The sequence below is a fragment of the Lissotriton helveticus genome, chromosome 1_1 (genome assembly GCF_964261635.1).
Source record: "Lissotriton helveticus chromosome 1_1, aLisHel1.1, whole genome shotgun sequence".
In the NCBI taxonomy this organism is placed as follows: domain Eukaryota; kingdom Metazoa; phylum Chordata; class Amphibia; order Caudata; family Salamandridae; genus Lissotriton; species Lissotriton helveticus.
Window position 1 is genome coordinate 1,830,805,326 of NC_136057.1, and position 22,877 is coordinate 1,830,828,202.

The window sequence follows — 22,877 nt, forward strand, 5'->3', positions numbered from 1 at the left end:
TATATTCTGAAGAACCTAGATTTCGACAGTGCATTCCATACATATTTCACCTTTTGTTTTAAAGTGCTCTGTCTTCTCTCTCATATGTAATTTGTGGAGAAAGTTCAAGAAACAGATGAAAATTTAGAAGCACAGTTAATTAATTTGATGGCATGTCAACGTGGAACAAATGAGTATTGGTATCGTCGTCATGGAGAACTCAAGTGTATGTTACAGAACGTAGGTCTACCAACATGGTTTGTCACACTTAGCTGTGCAGAGTATGCATGGGAAGATTTGCTTGAGTTTCTAAGAGAAACGAATTCCAATATAAAAAAAGTTGAAATAAAAACTCCTGGTGAACTGTGTTCATTGGATCCTGTAAATGTGTGCAGATATTTTAATCATAAGTTTCAAGCTATGATGTCTTTTATCTGTAATAAAAAGAATCCACCTCTTGGAGAAGTTACTGATTTCTTTTGGAGAAAGGAGTATCAAGCAAGAGGTGCACCTTATATACATATGCTAGTATGGATCAAGGATGCACCTAAATTTGGAAATGATTCTGATGAAACAGTATTGTCTTTCATCGAACAGTATGTGATGTGAGATTCCAAGAGAAGGAGGAGATAGAAGCTTGAGACAGCAAGTTTAAAGTTTCCAAAGTCATCGTTGTGGAAAGTATTGCAGAACAAAATACAAGTATAAATTAACATTTTACACCAAATGTCGGTTTGGTTTTCTCCGTCCAGTCATTTCTAAAGGAAGAGTAAATTCATTTTTTTCTTCTGTAAGGCACACAATAACTCGTAAATCTCCAAAGAATACCTACAACTTAAAAAGAACAGAAGTGTCAAAGTATATCAATGACTGCAATCCAGTCATTTTAAAAATCTGGAACGCGAACATTGACATCCAGTATGTTACAGATAACTCAATTGCTGTTGCACGTTATGTTACATCGTACATAACAAAATCTGAAAAAACAGAGATGAAACAAATGTGGGAAGAAATTGCACAAGAGAAGAGCCTTAGCAAAAAATTGTACAGCTTTAGTTTGAAAATGCTTTCCCACCAAGAAATTGGATCGTATGAATGTTCAGACTACTTGTGCTCTTCAAGTGTACATTCAAAGTCACGAGGAATCATTTGGGTAAGTTTAGGTCTTGCCTGCAAACGAAATAGAGTGTTGAAATTATTGGAAGAAATTGAACAATTAGCAGCAAATGAGACAGATAGTACAGACATTCTTAAAACTAATATGTTGGACACATACTATCCGAAAAGAAGTCACATCTGGAACAGCTATGTCTGTATGAAGTACTTCAACATTACAGCTTCAAAAGAAATGTTAAACAGAATTTGAAAGAAGGAAAGTTTGCAGTAGTTGGATATCATGGTTGTTTAGTAAAACATGCAAAGGGTAATCTTATAAACAACAAGAAACTTAGGGGCCTATTATGATTGCGGTTTTCCCGCATCCTCCGGGCCGGCGGAAGCCACCGCGGCCCGGAGGATACGGGAAAACCGCCGCGGAGCCTCGAAAGACCCACCGCCATATTAGGATGGCTGGTGGGTCGGGCATTCCATCCGCAGCTTTTCCGCCGCGGTCGCCTTCCGACCGCGGCGGAAAAGCTTTAACATGGCTGGCGGTGTCTATCAGACACCGCCAGCCATATTAGGATGGTGTAAAAGGCATGCTTTTCCACGTCGGCTTGTCCGATGCATGCATTTTTAACCTTGCGGAGGGTGCAGCTTGAAGCTGCACCCGCCACAATGTTAAAGATAGAGGATGTGACCGCCACCCTGGCGGTCACATCCTAATCTGCTCGGAGGGAACGCCGAAACCCTTGCGGACGTTCCCTCCTGCTCAGGGGTCGCGGACGGACTCAAGTCCGTCCACGATCATAATCGGCCCCTTAGTTGTGAAACTCCAGATAAGAGAATTTTACTATTTAGCACTTTTGCAACTGTTTAAACCATAGCGTAGTGAAATTGAATTACTTGGAGAGTTTGACTGCTACGAAGATTATTTTAATGCTTGTAAAGATTGCATTGAATGTCCAATTTTCCCTACATATTTAAAAATGTTGAATGATGAAGTTGAACAGGAAAAGACTATTATAGCTGAAATAGCTCATGAAAGTTCTCAAGATAGTCAAAGTAGTGGTCCATGTAGTCAAAATCCTCTTGGACAACCAATGCTGGAAAATGAAGCAGTGATTGCTATGCATGAAGTCAAAATTGCAATGCAACAAGCACACGAGGAGAATATTACATTGGAAAAGTTAGAAGAACAATTACATGTTGAACAGAAAGAAATATATGTGCAAGTGAGAGAACGGATAGAACATGGTTTGTTGCATGAAAAAAAAGAATGTCTATGTTCATCTTTTAAACCTCTTCTGATGTACATCAGTGGTCAAGCTGGGACAGGAAGATGTTTTTTAATGAAAGTTTTGACCAGTTATCTTCTAAAAACTACTGGTTCACATTTATGTTGTGTGGTAACAGCTCCAACTGGATTAGGTGCACACAATGTTAAAGGAGTTACTTTGCATAGATTATTGATGTTACACGTGGAGCATGACAATAAATTAGAATATCAGAAGTCGTCTGGAGAAGCTTCTGATGAAGTGTCAAGAGTGCTGAAGAAAATGAAACTTTTAATTATTGATGAGGTGAGCATGGTCTCAAACTTAATGCTTGCTTTTTTATACTTAACAATGCAACAGGTATTAAAACAGATTACGACGTTCTCTTTGTGGGAAAACATTTAATTGTATTTGGAGATCTGCTATAACTAACCCCTGTAAAAGGAGAACCAGGGTTTAAAACTCTTCTACATGAAGGCACAAAGAAATCTTTGGGAAGTATTGCAAATGTGAATCTGTGGTTACATTTTGAATATAAAGAACACACTCAGAATATGTGACAAGCCAGGGATGAAGATTTTGCAAATATTCTAAAAGATGTAATAATTGGTGTTCTAAGCAAACATGGTAAACAATCTTTTCAAAGTCGTCTACTAAAGAACTTGTTTAGAAATGAAAACTCACCAGCAGAAGTAATGTACAAGAAAATGAAAGAAAAAAAGTCTACAGTTTGCTTAATGTCTACAGTGGAAGAGTGTTATACATGTAATAGAGAGTTTATGAAATTGGAAAATCAAGAAATAGTTCACATTGAAGCTATTGATAAAATCGAGCATCAAGGAATAACAGTTGTTATATCAGAAAAACTACAGACTAAATTGGATTCTTTGGAAAAGTCTGTATCAAAAACTGCTGGCTTAGGAAAAAAATTAGATGTATGTTTAAACTGTCGGGTAATTTTGAAGCATAATCTGAATGCAGAAGAAGGTTTAGTGAATGGAGCAATGGGGAAAGTTGTTGATTTTGTGAAATATCAAAATAGAATTGGAATTGAATTTTTGAAAGTTAAATTTGATCAGATTGCAGACAGATTCAACGTTCTGCCGCACGTTTTTTGCTTGTAAAAGACTTGTATGTTCGTAGAAAACAGTTTCCCTTCTGTTTAGCATTTGCAATAACTATTCACAAATCACAAGGTTTAAGTGTAGATAATGCTTTTGTAAATGTTGGAAGAACTGTGTTTGAAGAGGGAATGGTATATGTTGTATTATCTCGAGTTAGAACGTTGTCTGGTTTGTATTTAATTGATTTTGATGAGAACAAGGTTAGTGTTGATGTTAATTGTGTAAGAGAATATAATCGTTTGAGAAGGCTTTATGCTCCCCATTTTGGTGAATATCCTATTTATGAGAAACATGGTGTGTGTTCAGAAAGTAAACATGTTGAAAAGTTAACTATGGTTGAAAACCAGAAAGACAATCAACAGAAAAGAAAAGATGTAAAGAAGCAGAAAATACAAGTGATGATGTTGTTGGATACCAATTAGAAAATGCTTCTGGTGTCAACTGCTATGGTAATGTTATTCTAAATGTTATATTTTATCTTGAAGATGTTTGTGGTGATACACCATTTGGCTTCAACGGGAAGTGTATAGATCTTTAAGGAATTCATACTGGATGCTTTCAAAGCGAGATTTTTGATACATTATCTGGCGTATTGTGAAAATGTGCAGCGAAACTACGTAAGATCTTTATTTATATTTAATAGAGAGAAGACAACTCAGATCATCACAGTTAACAGAAGAATTAGTATTAAAGATAGTAATATAATGCAGAAGTGTTGAATGTATGATTATGAAAGCAATAGCCAGCAGAGTAAGACTTCATTCTCTACTCTATTGGTGTGGATTATGGTCCACCCCAGAACTGGTCGACTTTACAACAGCTCTTAGAGATGTTATTGCAGCAGACTGTTCCAAAAAGATAGGGTGGTTACAAAAAGTTAAAAAACCCTTACAAGACATTAGTATGAAGGAGTTATGGGATAGCCCTTCGGGAACTCCTATTCCTCCTGTTTCAATTTTAAAAGAGCAGTTCTAGCAAGCAAAAATTGCAGCTGAGATGTGTGGTGCTAAGCTCATCTCTGATGGGAAGGTTTTTGGAATTTAAAACCAGTTGTTTCTTGGAGCGGTATTGGGACGCTATATCTTTCCCCCTTGATAGGAAACGAGAGAGGAAACACACTCATGTGTTGTTTGTCTTAATAGCCCCCTGAAGGAAATTACTTTCACCCACATGCAGATTGCTGTGGACCAGAAGCAGCAGTGAAGCACTGAGAATCTTAATTACAGACTTTAACCTTCCAATTGCATGTTCCACAGCCAGATTCCTGAGATGGATGTGGGTGATTAGACAGCGAATTAATAATAAGTGAATGTTATAAGATTATATTAATGTTTAAATATTTTAAGCACATTTAAATAAAATGGCTTTGTTTTATGTGTTGTAATGTTTAATGTATGATTTAGTTTATATTTAGCCATTACACCTTGCTGAGAGAAATGTGATGTTCATGTTTATGAGTGGCAAGTTGCCTAAGTTTTATTTCAATTTTATTGGCTTTTCTTTTCTCCTACTTCTGTTTATGTGGCTTTTATTTTGCTTTTATGACATTTTTTGTTGAAATAAAGCCAATTGAATGGGACTGGAAACACTTACCAATCAAAAGGAGGCTAGTGACAAATGTATGAGGAGACGGGAAATGTGAAAGACGCATTGACATGATGAGGACATCTTATCCACTTCAGCCGACATGACAGAATGAAAACTGTAGTGAAGAAGAGAAGAACAAAAAGTCAATGAAGAGACAAATAACCGGGTGTGGGGAATTTTAGTACATAGCAAAATAACTATCAAGCATCTCCTCAATGATGAGGGAGAAATTGTAAGTTGAGCTGGAGCCTCATGGTCAGTAGTCTTGTCTTTGAAAGTAATTGAATAAACAAGGATGTAAGAGACCAAATCTGGAGTTCATTGATCTCAATGCTGGACACATCTCAAGAAACTCTATATGGTGAGCGGCTGTGACCTTTGCCACTTGTTGAGTAAAAAAGACCTTTAAACCCTGCCAGAACATCTGTTTATTCTCTTTTGCCGCTGAGAGTATCATCATATGGTCAGTATAATGCAAGAACACAGCAATGTTACCTCTAGGTTTTGCAGACTGAGCCGATGTGGGTGCTCAATGGCCAAGTCGATGTGCTCTTTGTATGTTTAAAGGAGTAGTGTTCGAAATACCAACCAATTTTGGAATAGTAGATACAATTAATGATATCAGAACAATTTTCTCCTTTAGGAATTCCATATATGCATTGATTGTTACACCTGTTTCGATTCTCCAACTCGGTTTGCTTTTTGAGAAGAGTGATTTCCTTAGTCATGTAGACTACCTTTGGGGATGGCATCTTTTGCATCACTGATGTATGGTTGAACTTCCGCTACCCCAAACCCAAACTACATCATTTCTTTTCAATTTATTGCAGGCTAATATTGTTTTCTACTCCAAAAAGCTTTAACTTCTGGACATCCTCATTAAGGTCCTCCAAGATGAGCATAGGTAGTACAGATTGGGTCCTTATTCGGGTGTTTATTGCATTCAACTAAACTATCTGCACGAGGGTGGGCAGCTGAAGCAGGAGAGGTGAAAGGTGTGAAGATAGAGGTTTTTAAGGTATCCATCACAGGTGAGGTAGACTCTGACATAACAGAAATAATAACACCACAGTGCCATAAAGATGATAAAGAGCCTGCTCAGGAAAGTAACTGGATTTTTGATCTTGATTTATAATGTGTCAGAAGCATGTAGAAGAAAGATATTCTGCCCCAAAATAAGCAAATGAAATAAAAACAAAAAAGTTAATGACTAAGGGGCACAATTGGGCGAAGGTAACTTAAGTATAGTATGTGTGCAGGCATAGATTAGATGTAATGAGAAAACATTTATCTTCCATTAAAAACAAGCAGAATGAAGTTATCATGCCTCAAAATGGGATAATGCAATTTGAAAAAAGTTCTTTAAGAAGAGGCATCATTAGTCATAGGCAGAATTTAAATAAAACCCTTAAGCAGGAGTTGCTCAATTGTAAACAGACATCTGGTGGCATTTCATGCCCAACATGCGTTTCTAAGACAAATGCAGCCAGATGGCAGCTGCAATGGCAGGATGTGAGGTGCGGCAGAAAAACAAAATTAAAAATTGTTAAAAGTCACAAATGTGCCTGCAACAATACACTGGGCTACACCCTCTGATATCTGCCACCCTCGTTCCTCTGTCCGCTTCATTTGCTTCAGGAAGGCAGCAGAAATCCTCAGTTATGCATCAGGGGAATGGGAGCTTCAGAGATCATCAACCATCTTGTAGGGGGTCAAGCCACGCCCCTCTCCCGACACTCCTAACCATCTTCAGAAGGTCTATGTACAAAGAGATCGAGGCAATACACTACTGCACCTAACAACCAAATGAGTAGGCCAAATTATTACTCTATATGTGGTGCATTGGACCAGGAGTACAACCCCTCTCTGCTCCAAATCGAAAAACTTTCAAAACAGCATTTTTCACTGGTGGTCCAGTACCCATAATCTTATTAGCAGTATGTCCAGTTATTGAGAGTACGGCATAAAATCATCAGTGATATATACGATGCAGTGATTTTAGTCGTTTATCATACTCTTGGAAATGCTTTAAGTATAAATCATTGATGAATATGTGCCGGACTCTCAATAACTGGACATACTGCTAATAAGATTGTGAGTGCTGGACCACCAGTGACAAATCTTCTGGAGGTGCTCAGATTAGTAGTAGACCTTGTGAAAATAAAAACGAGGGGTGGGGTTTTTCGTGAAGACAAGAAGAATGGTACTCAGACTAATGCGTGTGGTGTCTTATATGGATCTAAGTAAATACGGTGCTGCCAGGTCAGGAGATTTACCAGATAACCCCCGGATTTGTGTGAGTCGAAAGATCCACACTGGAAAATGAGCACAGTCCTGGGCACACGTGGCGAGGATATTTCAAAGTTAGTACAAGTCTTTTCAAGTATTGACAATGCGGAGGTCGACACCAGTGTAAGTTTTGAAAAAGTTATTTATCACAGGGTAATGACTGTATTAAACCAAACAACCAGCCGACAACTGTTTCGTCACAAGGAGTGATGCTGTGACTCTTCAGGGCTGTTCCGTGTTTGGAAACAAAAGAAGAGCGGGCCCCATGTGACCGGTGATAATTCCAACCCGGTATGGGGTGTGCGATGCGATGGTACTAGTCCATGGAAACTGCTGGAATGTCTCACATCAGGTAGCATATGCGGGTGGATCGTGGGGGCCCCTGACTAGTATGAAGTCGTGGGCTGAGGCAAAGGTAAGATGGGCCGAGGCGGGAACGCCGTGACGGCAGGTGGTTGCGAGGCACCCAAGGCTATGTGTGTGTGAGTTCAGTGTCAGAGCAGGAGGCGGGGTAGGACACCGGGTGTTGGCGGTAGAGGAAGGCCAAGGAGATAAAACTATGGCGATCCACGAGGAGTAAGCATAGAGAAGGCGGGTGCGCATGTATTTATTGGACCAGAGAAGTCGAGGGACACTGGAATTGTGTGGTAGACTTTGGAGAGGTCAGATTTACCACTCCAACCCAAGCTACAGTAGGGAAAGTAGTGGACTTTGGAGAAGTCTGATTTATTATTCCCGCTCCAACTTAAGCAAATCTAGGGAAAGTGCTGTGCACTGAAGGGATCAGATTAACTATTCCCAGTCCAATTTAAACAATAGTAGTGAAAGTGTAGGACTTTGGAGTGGTCAGTTTTACTTTGGAGTGGTCAGATTTACTGTTTCAACTCCAAATTCTTTGAAATGAAACATTTAAATATAGACAAAAAATTGTAAATGTAGGGGAGGAGCTTCGCGCGCAACCAAGATGGTCGCGTGAGCACAGGGCTCCCGGACCTTCGCCACCTCCGTCGTTTATCCTGTACCCTATCCTGACTTAGAGGACGGGTCGTTTGTGGCACAGCCCTGCTGATCATTTATCTGTTTCCAGATTTTGATTTGGACTCCGGGAACCAAAGTTACGGACTTCTGAATCTTGTTGGCCTGCTCCCTGGTGCCACCCCGGGCTCTGCTGCTCTGCTAGCCGGACGGTAATTGAACAACAACGGATCGCCTGAGTCACCTCGGCTCAGTCGTCTACTCTCGGTTTCGTTTCTCGAACTGCGACCTCTCTGACTCTGTCCGGATCGGCCTCCCTCAGTTGCCCTCCACCCTACCATATTTCAACATTTGCGGACCTGCCTAAGGTGGCTCACTAAATGGTGTGGAGTGCCCACTTTCTGCTTTTAAACTGTTGCGGGCGCACCGAGTGTAGCCATTTTCACCAGGTCTCGGGCAACCCTCCGGGGCACGATATCCAATATGGCCACCAGACCTGAGGGCGAAAAACGCAAGACCAAGACGGCTCTCCGGGGGGGGGGGGGTGCCGTGCAGTCCAACGTCATGGACAGATACACCCTCGCCAAAGGCTCCCCGGGAGGACCAACCAAATCCCCGATTAATGTCGGAGAGGATTCCTCGATGGGTGAGGACTTGTCGCTAAAAGACGTTATGGGCGCCATTGCCGGCATGAAGGCCACATTGGGTCAACAGTATGAGGCCTTGTCTCACAAGCTGGACACGGTTGCCATCGATGTTACCCTGATCAGGGCTGATCTTGCGAAAACCAACGAGAAGGTCAAATCTCTCGACCTGAAGACATCCAGCCTCGTTACTGACGTCTCCGATTTACAGACAGAAGTCGGCAACTTGCGAGCCTCCAATGACTATTTCTCTCGGCGCTTGGAGGACTTTGAAGGCCGTGCACGGCAGAACAATATCCGTCTGGTTGGTGTCCCGGAGAAGTCGGAAGCCTCTTCGGTGGACCTGCTGGTGGAGGACCTTGTTCTGAACCACCTGGCGCCTAAAGGCCTCAGTAAGTTCTTTGCCGTGGAACGTGCACATAGGATACCGGGAGGCCCGCCTAAGCAGGGAGCCACTCCACGTCCCATCATTGCTCGAATCTTCCATTTTCGAGACAGGGATGCGATCCTCCAAACATCGCGTCAATCTGGTCCTGTGGCTTTTGAAAACTCTACGGTCAGTTTCTACCCAGACTTCACCCCGCAGGTGCAGAAACAAAGACTCAGATTCCAAGGGGTGAAGAGGAGGCTGAGAGACAGAGACATGAAGTACGCTATGCTCTTCCCGGCCCGACTACGTGTGGTGTACAGAGATCGAACATTCTTCTTCGACCATCCTGGGGCCGCAAGTGAGTGGCTTGACACGCTGCCCCCCGGGCAGGAACATTCTGAACAATTTGGACATCCCGGAGGGGCAGAGGGTGGCCCGGTGGAGCGGGAATAGGGAGCGACGCTGGCTCCCGGGCCACCGCATTGACTTTCAGCTGTGGTTTGATGCTATGCAACTACTGCCTGCTAATGTTTGATCTTTTCGGGGTGTGGGCGGGGGTTGGGTGAGTCTTCCTCCCCAGGGGTTCTTTTCATAGACTAGTTGTATGATGGGGCGACAGGCACACTGCAAGTTGGGGTGGCTTTTGAGTCTTACGCAGGGGTGCAGGGTGGGGGGCGAGGTGTTCAGGGTTTTTTTGGGGGCTGGGGGGGTTGCAGTTTGTGTTTCTTTGTTTTCTTCAAGGCATAGTGTTGATGTGCTCCTGCTACATAGTGTTGCGTCTGGTGTGGGGTGGGTTCGGGGTTGGTTTCTGGGATGGGGGTAGGGGACTTAAAGTGTTGTGTTGTGTTGGAACGTCAACGGGTTGGGGGACAGGATAAAACGGAGAGTGGTATTGCAACTGTTGCGGCGTTTATCCCCTGATGTGGTGTTGCTTCAGGAGACGCATTTGATTGGCAATACATGCCACGCAATGAATAGGCGTGGGTACCGTCTTCTGGCCCACTCTGGTTTCACCTCTGGCTCTAGGGGGGCGGGCATCTGGTACGGAGCTCCCTCCCTCTCGCTATTGACGACATTATCCTTGATGATAGGGGTCGCTACGCCGCCATTGTGGGACGCTGGGAGGGGAAGTCATCACCCTGCTCTCTGTTTACGTCCCGCCTGGTCTGCAGGCCACTACCTTTGCCGATCTGGGAAGAGTACTCCTGGGGGTCCCTGAGGGTCAGCTTATAGTGGGAGGGGATTTCAATTCTGTAGTGTCGGGGATGTGTGACCATTACCCTCCCCGGGAAAATGCACGGCTGGGGGACTTCTTGGACACTCTGGGGCTCACTGATTGTTGGCGCCTGCTCCACCCAGGGCAGTCGCAGTACACTTTCCACTCTGGGGCTCACGGCAGTCTTTCGAGACTAGACTATGTGTTGATGCCCTCCTCACAGGCCTCCTCCATCAGGGAGATAAAACACCTTGCTAGGGGTATATCGGACCACTCCCCATTATGGTTAGTCATAGATACGCAGCTGGGGACTGAGGGCCGAGTGGCTCCGATTAACCCCTGGTATCTCCGTGATCCAAAGGTGAGAGCTGAACTGATTAAAGCGCTTGACCATTATTTTGCTGATAATGTGGGCACAGTCTCCTCCTCTGGTACACTGTGGGAAGCATACAAAACTGTGATTCGGGGCCACGCCCTTTCCTTGATTAGCAATGTTAGGAAGGTTAAACGGGAAGGGGTTGTCTGGATCGAGAAGGAAATCACTGTTCTCGAGGGGGAGTTGGAGTCCGAGGTCACCCCGGATAGACTGCACCTATTGAGTCTTAAACAACTTGATTACAGAGTGCTAGTTACGGATGCTGCAAAAGAAATGGCAGGGAACAGCAGGGGCGTCTGTATAATGTGGGAGACAAGGCTGGGAAGTTGCTTGCTTGGCTGGATAGGAGGGAGCGCGCGAGTCGGGTGGTCCCTGTGGTTGTGAATGTGCACAGAGAGAGTCTCACTGACCCCGCCGACATTGTAGATTGTTTTGCAGACTATTTCCGGGATGTGTATTCCCCCGTGTCCGATCGACCCGAGTATGATTCCCAGCTACTTCTGCGAGACCTCTCGCTGCCTTGTTTATCAGACCCTGAGAGGTGGCTCCTCGAGGCACCGCCCACGGTGGAGGAAGTAGTTACTGCCAGCTGCTCGGTCCGCTCGGGGAAGGCCTCGGGCCCCAATGGGCTCCCCATTGAGCTCTACAAGCTCCGTCTGGATACGATAGCCCCGTATCTACGGTCGATGTTCCTGGAATCGTTGGAGTCGGGTTCCCTTCCCCCTGACCAACGATTGGCCACCATAGTTGTGATTCACAAGGATGGTAAGCCACGCGACCGCTGCACCTCCTTTAGGCCCATATCTCGGATCAATGCCGGCTAAATTGCTGGCTAACCGCTTAGTGACTGTCATTGGCGATCTGGTTCACCCGGATCAATCCGGGTTTATACCGCACCGCAACACGGCAATGAACCTCCGGCGCCTGCATGGTGTGCGCGGGCGGGGACGTTGCGCGAACCGGCCATTTTGGCGTCTCTGGACGCCACCATGGCGTTTGATACACTGGAGTGGCCATATCTTTGGGCGGTCCTCTCTAAATTTGGCTTCGGCCCGAACTTTATTAGTTGGGTGAAACTGCTTTATACCGACCCCTTAGCACAAGTGGTCGTCAACGGCCGTGTCTCCGCCCCATTTGCCCTCGGCAGAGGGACGCGCCAGGGCTGCCCTTTGTCTCCTCTTTTATTTGCCCTCGCTCTGGAACCACTGGCGGCCTGGTTGCGATGGGAGCCGTCTTTGAAGGGCATTAGATGGAACTCGGACTTTGAGGACCGGGTGTCCTTATATGCTGACGATATCCTGCTGTATCTCACGTCGCCTCGGAAATCGTTGCTCGTTCTTTTCGACGTCTTGACCTCCTTCCGTAAAAACTCTGGTCTCGTCATCAATTGGTCTAAGTCGTGCGTCTATGTTCTTTCGGGCGAGGCTCCTCTCTTGCCCCGCGGCTGCCCTATTTCGGTGGTGCGGGTGGGGTTTAGGTATCTGGGGATCTTTATTACCTTGGACCCGGTACTTCGTTATGAGCGCAATTTGCTGCTTCCGCTCCAGCGCCTTCGCGCTGATGTTATAGCGTGGGGTAAGCTCCCCCTCTCCCCCTGGGACGAGCTGCACTGTTCAAGATGATGTCGCTGCCCCGTTTCCTTTATGCGCTTCAAAACACTCTCGACGCTGTGCCTGCTAGCTACTTTCGGGAGGTCGAGAGTCTACAAAGGCGATTAATATGGGGGGTCGATCCCGTATTGCCCTGGCTAAGATGACGCTGCCGTGGTACGACGGGGGCATCGTGCTTCCTGACATTCGCCGATATTACTGGGCCTCTCAGCTGGGGGCGATTAACCATGGTACTTATGGTCCTTCGCCGAACCCGGCGTTTGAAATGGACAAGTGGCTGTTGCCCGGCGGAGATTATAACAGGGCACTGTACGTGAGGTCTGTTTGCAAGACCCTCACGGGCCCCACTATGACAGCCGTGCAGGTGTGGTATAGTGCGACGGCGGCTCTGGGCTGGACAGATAAACTGACTTGTGCGACTCTGCTTTACGCGTCTGATAGGCTTGGGTCCCTCTGGAAATCGAAGGGCTTTGACAGGTGGGATGTTATCGGCATCAGCAGGGTGAATGATGTGTGGACCAAGGGTAGGGTCAAGACGTTTGAGGAGTTGAAAGCTGAGTACGATTTGAATGATAGGGAGTTTTTTCGTTATGCGCAAATTCGACATGCCATATTATCTGTTTTCCCATCTGGCACGGATATCCCGGAGGCGTCCCCGCTGGAGGATCGGATTCTGGACGGACACGTCCCGGACAGTACGATTTCGCTCATATACAAAAAATTGATCAACAACAGGATTGACCTCCTCTGTCATCTTCGAGAGGTCTGGACCAGTGACGGTCTGGAACATGATGATGAGGACTGGCAGGCGGCGATCTCTTCCCCGAAGTAAGTGGCGATCCCGGCGCGCCTTCGGTTTGTGCAGCTCAAAATTCTTCATAGGGTGTATGTGACTGGTCCCCGTTTGGTGTGTATGGGATTCTCTGTGGATGGTCTGTGCAGGCGTGGCTGTGGTCTTGTGGGTACATTTCTCCATATTATTTGGGAATGTCCTGCCGTGATGCGCTACTGGACTCGGGTGCACGAGGTTATGAGTGAGGTCACGGGTGTGCGGTCAATGCCTGAGGCGAGGAGATGCCTGTTGAATGTTTGGGAGCCGAATGATTACAGCGGTGCGCAGCTTCGCTGGGTGACCCTGGGTAATATGATTGCTAAGAGGGACATTGCCCAATTGTGGGGTGCACAGAGGCCGCCGACGGTTCTGCTGTGGCAACAAAACATTGATTGGTGCATGTTTCGAGAGTAGACAGTTTATGTTGCCCGTGGCACACCCCGTAAATGGGGTATGATCTGGAATCAGTGGAACACATACCGTGGTGATATATGTACCCCCCTCCCACAGACTTTCAAACTGACCTATCTTCCCCCCAACCTATTGTTTCCTCCACTATTGATTAGGTGTTCTTGCTTGCTCCTGGTCTCCCTCCCCCCCTTTCACAATGTATGGCCCTGCCGATTGTACTGCTAGTGTACTCCCACCCCCGACGCCGCAGCGACACATCTATAATGTACTGCCTTGTGTTTGGTTTTCTTTATTTGTTTATGTATGTCTTGAATTTAATAAAAATTTCAACAAAAAAACAAAAACAAAATTGTAAACGTATATTTAAAAGAATATATTTATTAATTATCAAACAAATACAACTAAATGTAAAAATGTCAGTTGTATGTTAGAAGCACAAAAAAGCGAAATACAAAAAACTATTAAAAAGTGTTTTTTAAAGTGAAACTTCCTCCCTGCTGCCCTGAAAAATGAGACAAACAATAAAAAATAAATATAAACTGTAAATGTATTAATATTAAACTAATTATTAAATAACAATTACAATGAAATCAATTAATCAACATTCAGTTAACACAATTGCAATCATTACATAAACTGATCATCTAATTAACAATTAAAAATAAATGAATAATTGAAATAATTAATCAAATTAAATTAATCAATTTACATAATTTATTATTCAATTACAAAATACATTATATAAAAATTAATAACAAACGAAATACCATAATTTACATTTTAAAAACACCCCAGATTAATCCTCTACAATCCCAACAACATGCTACTAAATTAACAATTTCTAATTAAATAAAAAATGAATTTAATATAAAATCTTAGAAATTATACTAAAACAAATTAAAAACAAATATTGTTGTAAAACTGTAGGGAAATGCTCATTTTTTAATAGTCACCGCCGCCCCCAAATTTTTGGACTGATGCTAATGGTATTATAGACACTGAAGCGCAATGGCCTCAGCTGATCAGGCCCCACTGCATGTGCTCTGATCCCTCCAAGTGTATGTGCAATTTTAATCTTTTTTTTAATTGAAACTTTGCGATAGTACAGAAAACAACCGTGAGTCCACAAGGTTAACAACATTCTTTACAAAGGGATTATCGACAATATGGTGTGCAAGCATCGACATTACATGTCACTCGGGTAGGGAGAGGTCAATGTCCAAAGTTGCTCTATGTAATTCAACAGTCGAAGACACACACAATTTACCACGTGAGACATTCCATTTAGCCCATTTATGGTTAATTTTTTTAGGGAAGACTCTATGCTTGAAAACATATTTTTCAGTAATCATCGCAGTGTCCATATCATTAGCCCATTTTTGAAATGTCGGTAGATCCCTGGTCCCCCACATTTGAGCGGTATTACTTTTGGCGAGAGCGAACCCCAACGATACCCATATGCGCTCCGTGTGAGTCAAATCTGTGGCTTCCCACCCACTTAGCAAACACAATCTCGGGGAGTGGGTGTTGTTTTTCTTGCGTACCTAGCAAGTGTGGTGACGACCCGCACCCAGTATGGCTGAAGGGCTGAACACTCCCAAAAGGTAGACAGTACCCTCAGCTGCGCATCCTCTAAGACATCCGGGATCCGTACGACGCCCCATCTTGACCAGTGTTTGTGCTGCTAAGTAAACTCTGTGGAGGGTCTTGAGTTGGATCAGGCGTAATCGGATTGGAATTGCAACCTCTTTGGGAGAGGCAAGGGCTTCTTGCCAATCATCGTCATCTAGGTACCCAAGGTCCAACTCCCACAGCTGCCGGAGGCGCACCAACGGGTCAGGTTTATTGTTCATTCATTTACGATACGTGAGGGAAATGGCTTTGCGTGGCAAGGGGTCTGTTAGGAGACGGTCCTCCAGTGGGGATGGCTTGGGCAGAGCCTCAACGTTGGTCATAACAGAGAACAGGGCATTGCGGATTTGTAAGTAACAAAACGTTTCCGACTCCGCCAGTTGATTTTCAGCTCGCAATTTCAATTGGCAGATTTAACTTACCTATGAGTCTCTAGTATGTGGTACAAGGTGTACCCAGGGCTAGAAAATTAAATGTCACTAGAGGACTTCAGCACTTAGTTGTGCCACCACTGCAGTGATAAAGAGAAAACATACCTCAAGGTCTGCCACTGCAGCCTAGTTTGTCAGTATTTAACTGTCATTCCAACATGGCAAAATAAACCCCTTTTGGCCGAGTCCAAACCTTCCTTTTTATCATATATGAGCCATCCCTAGGGAGGGTCCTTGTAGCCCATGAGGCAGGGTCTGAAATATTAAAAATAAGTGCATGCTTCTTTTATGTTTTACATGTACTAACAATGAAAACTCGCAATTGTCGTTTTCACTATAGCACGGCTGATGGTCCCACTGGCTAACATGGGGTTACAGTAGTCCCACCATTAACTGCTACCTTCCATTTGGGACAGCTAAATATATTACTTCAAGGTATCAAATTAACTGTTACAGTAAACCCTACTTACGGTTGAGAAACTAACTTTTAATATCAAGGTGATTTTAGAAAATCATGACTTTCCAGACTCAAATATTTGGTAGCCATTTCTCATTAGCTGCAGCAGTTGTAACCTGAGACAGCCTGCTACTCTCCTGCCAGGAGGTGTGAAGTGTTTCCAGTAAAGGGTATAAAATGATTGTTAGTAGGAGGAGGTATGACCTCCTCCTGACAGATTGGCCAGAGGGCTGTAGCCACAGATGGCCCAGCTTCAAAGGAACAGCAGCCTGTGATAGGCATATGTGTGTCACACTGTAGCTTGCCGTGTCCTTTGTGCAGCTGGACAGGCCGGCATCTCTCCTAAAGAGGGAAAACCCATTGCAGCAAAACCGATTTTCCAGGGCATGTTGCTCATTATACTGGACACACCTTAGGGGAGTGACCAAAGCTCTTTGCCATGGAAGAAGGTTCCCAACATTTTGGATTTGGGCAGCTAGGGGTACTCTGGGGCGTTTTAGTGCCAACACCACGAGAAGTGATATACGAGTAGGTATGGTTGCCCTGTGGGAGCCTTGCACCCTTGGTTAGGGAGTCCTCCCCACCCACAAACTCAAACTCGGCATACAAGTGGCACCCTGGTCTCCATCCTCAGAACACTACTGCCCTTGGAATGAACAGAAGAAGGACTGCACCTGATGAACCTGTGGACCTCAGAAGAAAAGGTTGCACCAAGAAAGACTGTTGTGAGGTTAATATGCCCTGTGCACAAACACTTTGTTTTTACATGTTTACATTTAAAGTTGACATCTTTTTAAATAATGACTTTTAGCACACATTTACTTGTGCCCCCATATGAGATAGTGTACTCAGGAAAGGTCTGCTTATAGATACATTTCTTCATAGGCACATTACCATACTGTAGAACATTCTGTCCAATGACTGGATACACTGTGCAAACTATCCTTGTTTGTTGTTGTTAATTCAACAAGAGCTCTGGGTGGGTAGAATTAACAGTCAGACAAGAGCTCAGACACAGAACCAACGGGTCATGTTTTATTATATCAACAGTACCAAGCTACAAGATGACACACACACGCAGGTAAATGGGGAGTTAGTTCACCTTAATGTATCTGGCAGAATCACATCCATCCTGTGCTCTCTAGCATAGGCAGTGCTAGCTAGGAGTACAATTCTATGCATTCATATGATTAATGCAATAATTATGATGGTTGTATTATTCATCTTCTTCACCATTCTTGTAATGCTGGTTACCATGCTTTGTTTTCTTCTACTAATCAATACTGCACACTTATTCTACACAAGAATCCAACTGCTTCAATCAATACTTTGAATTGCTAATTTGTGTATTTCTTGTGTCTGTCTTCGGGCATGCCTAAGTTAACAATGAAAGGGTAGATCTGTTTCCATGATTAACTATTCCCACTCCAATCTAAGCAACAGTAGGGAAAGTGTAAGACTTTGGAGTGGTCAGATTTACTATTCCACTCCTAATTTTTTTAATAAAACATTTAAATATAGACCAAAAATGTTTTTTCAAATAGGTAAAAGAATGCATTTATTAACTATTGGACAAATAAATTTAAAAGTAAAAATATCAATTTTATATTACAAGCAGAAGAAAGTGAAATAAAAAAATATTTCCTTGGGGGGGGGGATCAGGTTCGTCATGTTCTGAGGTTGCAGACACTATCAGGTCCCTTGTAAGATTTAGGGGTGCAGAAGGCGCACGGTGAGCTAGTCAGAAACTAGGTCAACATATTTTGATAGTATGAGCAGACACAGTACCCTCATAGTTTTGATGCGTATGTTGTCCAAATGCACAATCTTACTGAACTAGTAGGAACCGTACATAAATATAGACCAAAAATGTTTTTTCAAATAGGTAAAAGAATGCATTTATTAACTATTAGACAAATAAATTTAAATGTAAAAATATCAATTTTATATTACAAGCAGAAGAAAGTGAAATAAAAAAATATTTCCTGGGGGGGGGGGGGGGGGATCAGGTTCGTCATGTTCTGAGGTTGTAGACACTATCAGGTCCCTTGTAAGATTTAGGGGTGCAGAAGGCGCACGGTGAGCTAGTCAGAAACTAGGTCAACATATTTTGATAGTATGAGCAGACACAGTACCCTCATAGTTTTGATGCGTATGTTGTCCAAATGCACAATCTTACTGAACTAGTAGGAACCGTACATAAATATAGACCAAAAATGTTTTTTCAAATAGGTAAAAGAATGCATTTATTAACTATTAGACAAATAAATTTAAATGTAAAAATATCAATTTTATATTACAAGCAGAAGAAAGTGAAATAAAAAAATATTTCCTTGGGGGGGGGGGGATCAGGTTCTTCATGTTCTGAGATTGCAGACACTATCAGGTCCCTTGTAAGATTTAGGGGTGCAGAAGGCGCACGGTGAGCTAGTCAGAAACTAGGTCAACATATTTTGATAGTATGAGCAGACACAGTACCCTCATAGTTTTGATGCGTATGTTGTCCAAATGCACAATCTTACTGAACTAGTAGGAACCGTACGTAAATATAGACCAAAAATTTTTTTTCAAATAGGTAAAAGAATGCATTTATTAACTATTAGACAAATAAATTTAAATGTAAAAATATCAATTTTATATTACAAGCAGAAGAAAGTGAAATAAAAAAATATTTCCTTGGGGGGGGATCAGGTTCGTCATGTTCTGAGGTTGCAGACACTATCAGGTACCTTGTAAGATTTAGGGGTGCAGAAGGCGCACGGTGAGCTAGTCAGAAACTAGGTCAACATATTTTGATAGTATGAGCAGATACAGTACCCTCATAGTTTTGATGCGTATGTTGTCCAAATGCACAATCTTACTGAACTAGTAGGAACCGTACGACAAGCCTGCACCTGCTGAACTAAGAAATGTCTTCTGCTGTTGAACCTTTTGCGAGAGACCCCAAGGGTTGCACCCACTTGTGCGAAGAACCAGTGAGTGGACTCCAAGAGGTATTTGTTAAGCTTCAGGGATGTGGGGGGCGCCAGAGGGCCCACGGCAAGATGGCAGCACATTAGTGCAGCTCCGCCGGCCGTGTTCTAAATATCTGACAAATATCCGCATCGGACACGAGAAACCACATAAAAAGTACTGCTGTGTAAAAGCTAGAGGCATCGTGGGAGCAGCCACCAGTTAGTGCTGCCCAAAGAATAGCGGCAAAGTAAAGGCGAGGCCCAACAGCGGAGATCGGGGCGGGCTCCAGAACAAAAGTGGCGGAGAGAGCCAAAGGCTGACTGCCCAAAAGATGGTGGACGGCACTGGGTGCACCCTATTTGAAAGCAGGGCAACACCGCAGCTCTGAGGAAGTGGGATGTGAGCCGACCAGTGCAAAGGTGAGCTGCGACGCATACCGAGGCTGGATATGGAAGTGCGCAAGAGACCTACAGCAATGAGCCCGCACTCTGAGGTGTGGTGGCTGGAGTTGGCGAGGCAAAAAGATGCAGAAAGAATCTACAAATAATGCGCACTGTTCCCTTGGAAAGAAAATTATTTCCACAATGTTTATGTAGTCTTAAAGTTTTAACATATTGTTAACATTTATTCAAATTTTTCATCAGTCATGTATGTGTAACATAATTCCATATTTCATTCATATTACTTCACATTACATCATTTTAAATGTTTGTAAACGTGTTCTGGTTGACACTATTTCATTTCATAGCATGTCACATTATTTTCTCATTGAACCTATTTACAGAAAAACAAATCCAGAAGAATCTTTTCTTCATGCAGATCCTATTTTTAAGGCCGATGCCCAATGCATTCCGGGAACTAGTCCCTTCATCAGGGGCGATGTCCTATAAAGATGAGTGCAAATGGTTTAAGATATCTTATTGCTTGTCACTTAAAATGCAGATTAGAGACACAATCGGGGGTGGCTTTTGGTGATAAAGATAAGAAACCTTATCTCCCCAATAACACATGCAAGTAAAGAGCTACACGGTCTCTCTTACTCTGTTTATATGAGTAATGCCTGTGCGTGCAAACTGTGCGTAAGTAATTAATCTAGGAAATAGTACACGATTATGTATTCAAACAGTGTCATGGTTTATCTAAAAATAAATGAACATGCGCTCGTGTGTAGCTAATAAATAGCTATCTATATCAAGGTGTCACAGCTTATATAGATAAATAAACGAACATGCACTCGTGTGCTAATCAATAAATATACCTGGAAAGAACAATGCTGGCTTTCTAGTTCTTTCAAAATATACACGAACTCCAAAATCCTAAATATATCGCACGTGGTGTTCCTAGAGATGAAGCGGATAACTTAACTTTGCTTACAATATATGTATTTTTTAATTAAGATTTAAAAGTTATCCAATTAATGAATCATAGGAGAGGCAACTTTTAGTGTTGATCAATTAGTATCTTAATATTAATATTTATTTTATTGTGCAGCTGTCACTGGGGATACGTTATATGTAAACATTATCCTTTGTTGCATTACAAACGTGCATACATAATTTTCGTGAGACTATTAAGCTGAAACGTGATAAATAGACCAATATCATCCGTGCTAGACATAGTCACATACCTGATAGGAGAATGGCCGAGAAAATGTAAATAGACTCGAACAAGATAATATTGAAGCTACAAGACTTCTTGCTGTAAATAGAATTAAGACAGGGGTGTCACAACTCGATCTATGTGTGTGTGCAGGAATTTGTTAGTTGAAGACTAAGGGGCAGATTTATGAAGGCCTTGCGCCGCCGGTGCGTCACTTTTTCCCATGTTAAAAATGACGCACCGACGGCGCAAGGCCTTCATAGATCTGCCCCTAAATATAAGGATGAGTCTCTCTCCTTACCTAAGATTCTAGTGTTGACGTGTACGAGAATTGCTCAACGCTGTATGTTTCTACGTCTTGAATTCGGGCAGCAATGAAACGCGGAAGGATACCATACGGCTCTAAATAAGTGCAAGCAACGTGCGAAACGAGCAACCGTCGGAATGCCTCGTATGGGAATTCTAGGACTTGTAGTATACACACGCGAGAAGAATGTGTGTCTTGATATGTAACCTAGACGCCATGCGAGTCCCAGCTTGTATTTTTAGTTTTATATTTAGAGGTAATCCTGTATATTGTCGTAAATTTGCAAGTGAAACATAAAAAATATATACATAAGATTATATCCTAGATGGTCATGATACATGCAACCTCTATCTGTACAATAACATAACAGATGATGACAATATTGTAACATGGTAAATCCTTATTTACCTGCTATTCCTTGCTTCATATCATGAATTATTGTCTATACATAATCTGTGTAGTTTACTAATTTACAGAGTGAAGTACTCATACATTATCAAAGTATTCTCATCAAAAGCGTATATGTCAGGAACATTATGTACACATGCTTATATAAAACATTTCAATAATGCATGAACATTAAGTCGCTCCTCACAGACTGCTTGTCTTTCCCAGGCGCCGAGAGATCCCCTTGGGGATGATTCGTGCGCGCTACAAATGACCTAAATAAATAAAATATATGTTTACGGTGCTCACCCGTATGGGAGTACCTGAATCTTTTCTCAAATGGATCAGAATACTATATGAAGCTCCAGCAGCAAGGGTAAGAGTTAATGGTCACACGTCGGACTCTTTTAGAATTTACAGGGGTACTAGGCAGGGATGCCCGCTGTCCCCATTGTTATTTACACTTGCAATGGAGCAGCTAGATTTCAAAATAAGGCAGAAACATGCAGTGGTGGCACAAAACTTTCAACTACGCCCGTTGATAATATCATTTATTTTTTAACATATTTTATTGAATGCTAATTATCATACAGCAATATTGCAATACTCAGCACTCTCAATAGTTAATTGACGCTTCATTTATACCCCAACAGATTCAAATACCCACCCCCCTCCCTCCCTCAAGCAGTGTGGGCGTGCAAATTCAAAAGGATACGTCGTGTGATGCGTAGCCGTCAGCTAAGGGTGCACAACCTAATAACTCCACATGCTATCTGCGCTTCCCAGTGCTCTAATTCTCCTCATCCGTCGGTGGGTCTGACAGGGCCTGCACTAACGCTTCCCATGCTCTGGCGTGCTCTAAGATCTTGTCATAACCTGAACTCTGCGCCTGCCTCATCCTAACAGTGCTCTCGGCCTTTGCCCATTTGCTAAATTCCGCTTTCCAGCGTGCATAGGACGGTCCCTCCTTTGACTTCCAATGTAGGGTGATCTCCCTCTTTGCCAATATGAGCCCAAAAATCTATAAACTTACTTGTTATTTTCGTCTTGGGTGTGTGGGGGAACCAAAGTAACACGGTAAACAACCTTTACAACGCAACTTTTACCACGCAGTGCCTTTACAACGCAACTTTTACAACGCAAACCATTACAACGCATTGCGCTGGGGGGCGCTCTAGGATAGGGAATAGGTTTAATGTACTATCCAACACCTTCCCTACTATCCACGGGGACTGGAGTTGGAATAGTAAATTAAACAATTCACTATCCAGCGCCTAAAAGCACTATGCGTTGTAAAGATATTCGTTGTCAATACCGCGTT

The 22,877-nt window shown here is 43.2% G+C and overlaps 1 long non-coding RNA gene across 1 annotated transcript in view; it reads right to left on the reverse strand.

Moving 5' to 3' along the window:
• The window catches only part of LOC144774961 (uncharacterized), an 85,923-nt gene extending 64,692 nt beyond the window's left edge, over window positions 1-21,231 (reverse strand). The window contains exons 1-3 of the long non-coding RNA XR_013600541.1: window positions 21,164-21,231; window positions 20,891-20,961; window positions 5,072-5,180 (exon numbers count right to left, since the gene is read on the reverse strand). This is a non-coding gene — a long non-coding RNA (uncharacterized LOC144774961). The remainder of the gene's footprint in view (window positions 1-5,071; window positions 5,181-20,890; window positions 20,962-21,163) is intronic.
• Window positions 21,232-22,877: the final 1,646 nt, after the last annotated feature.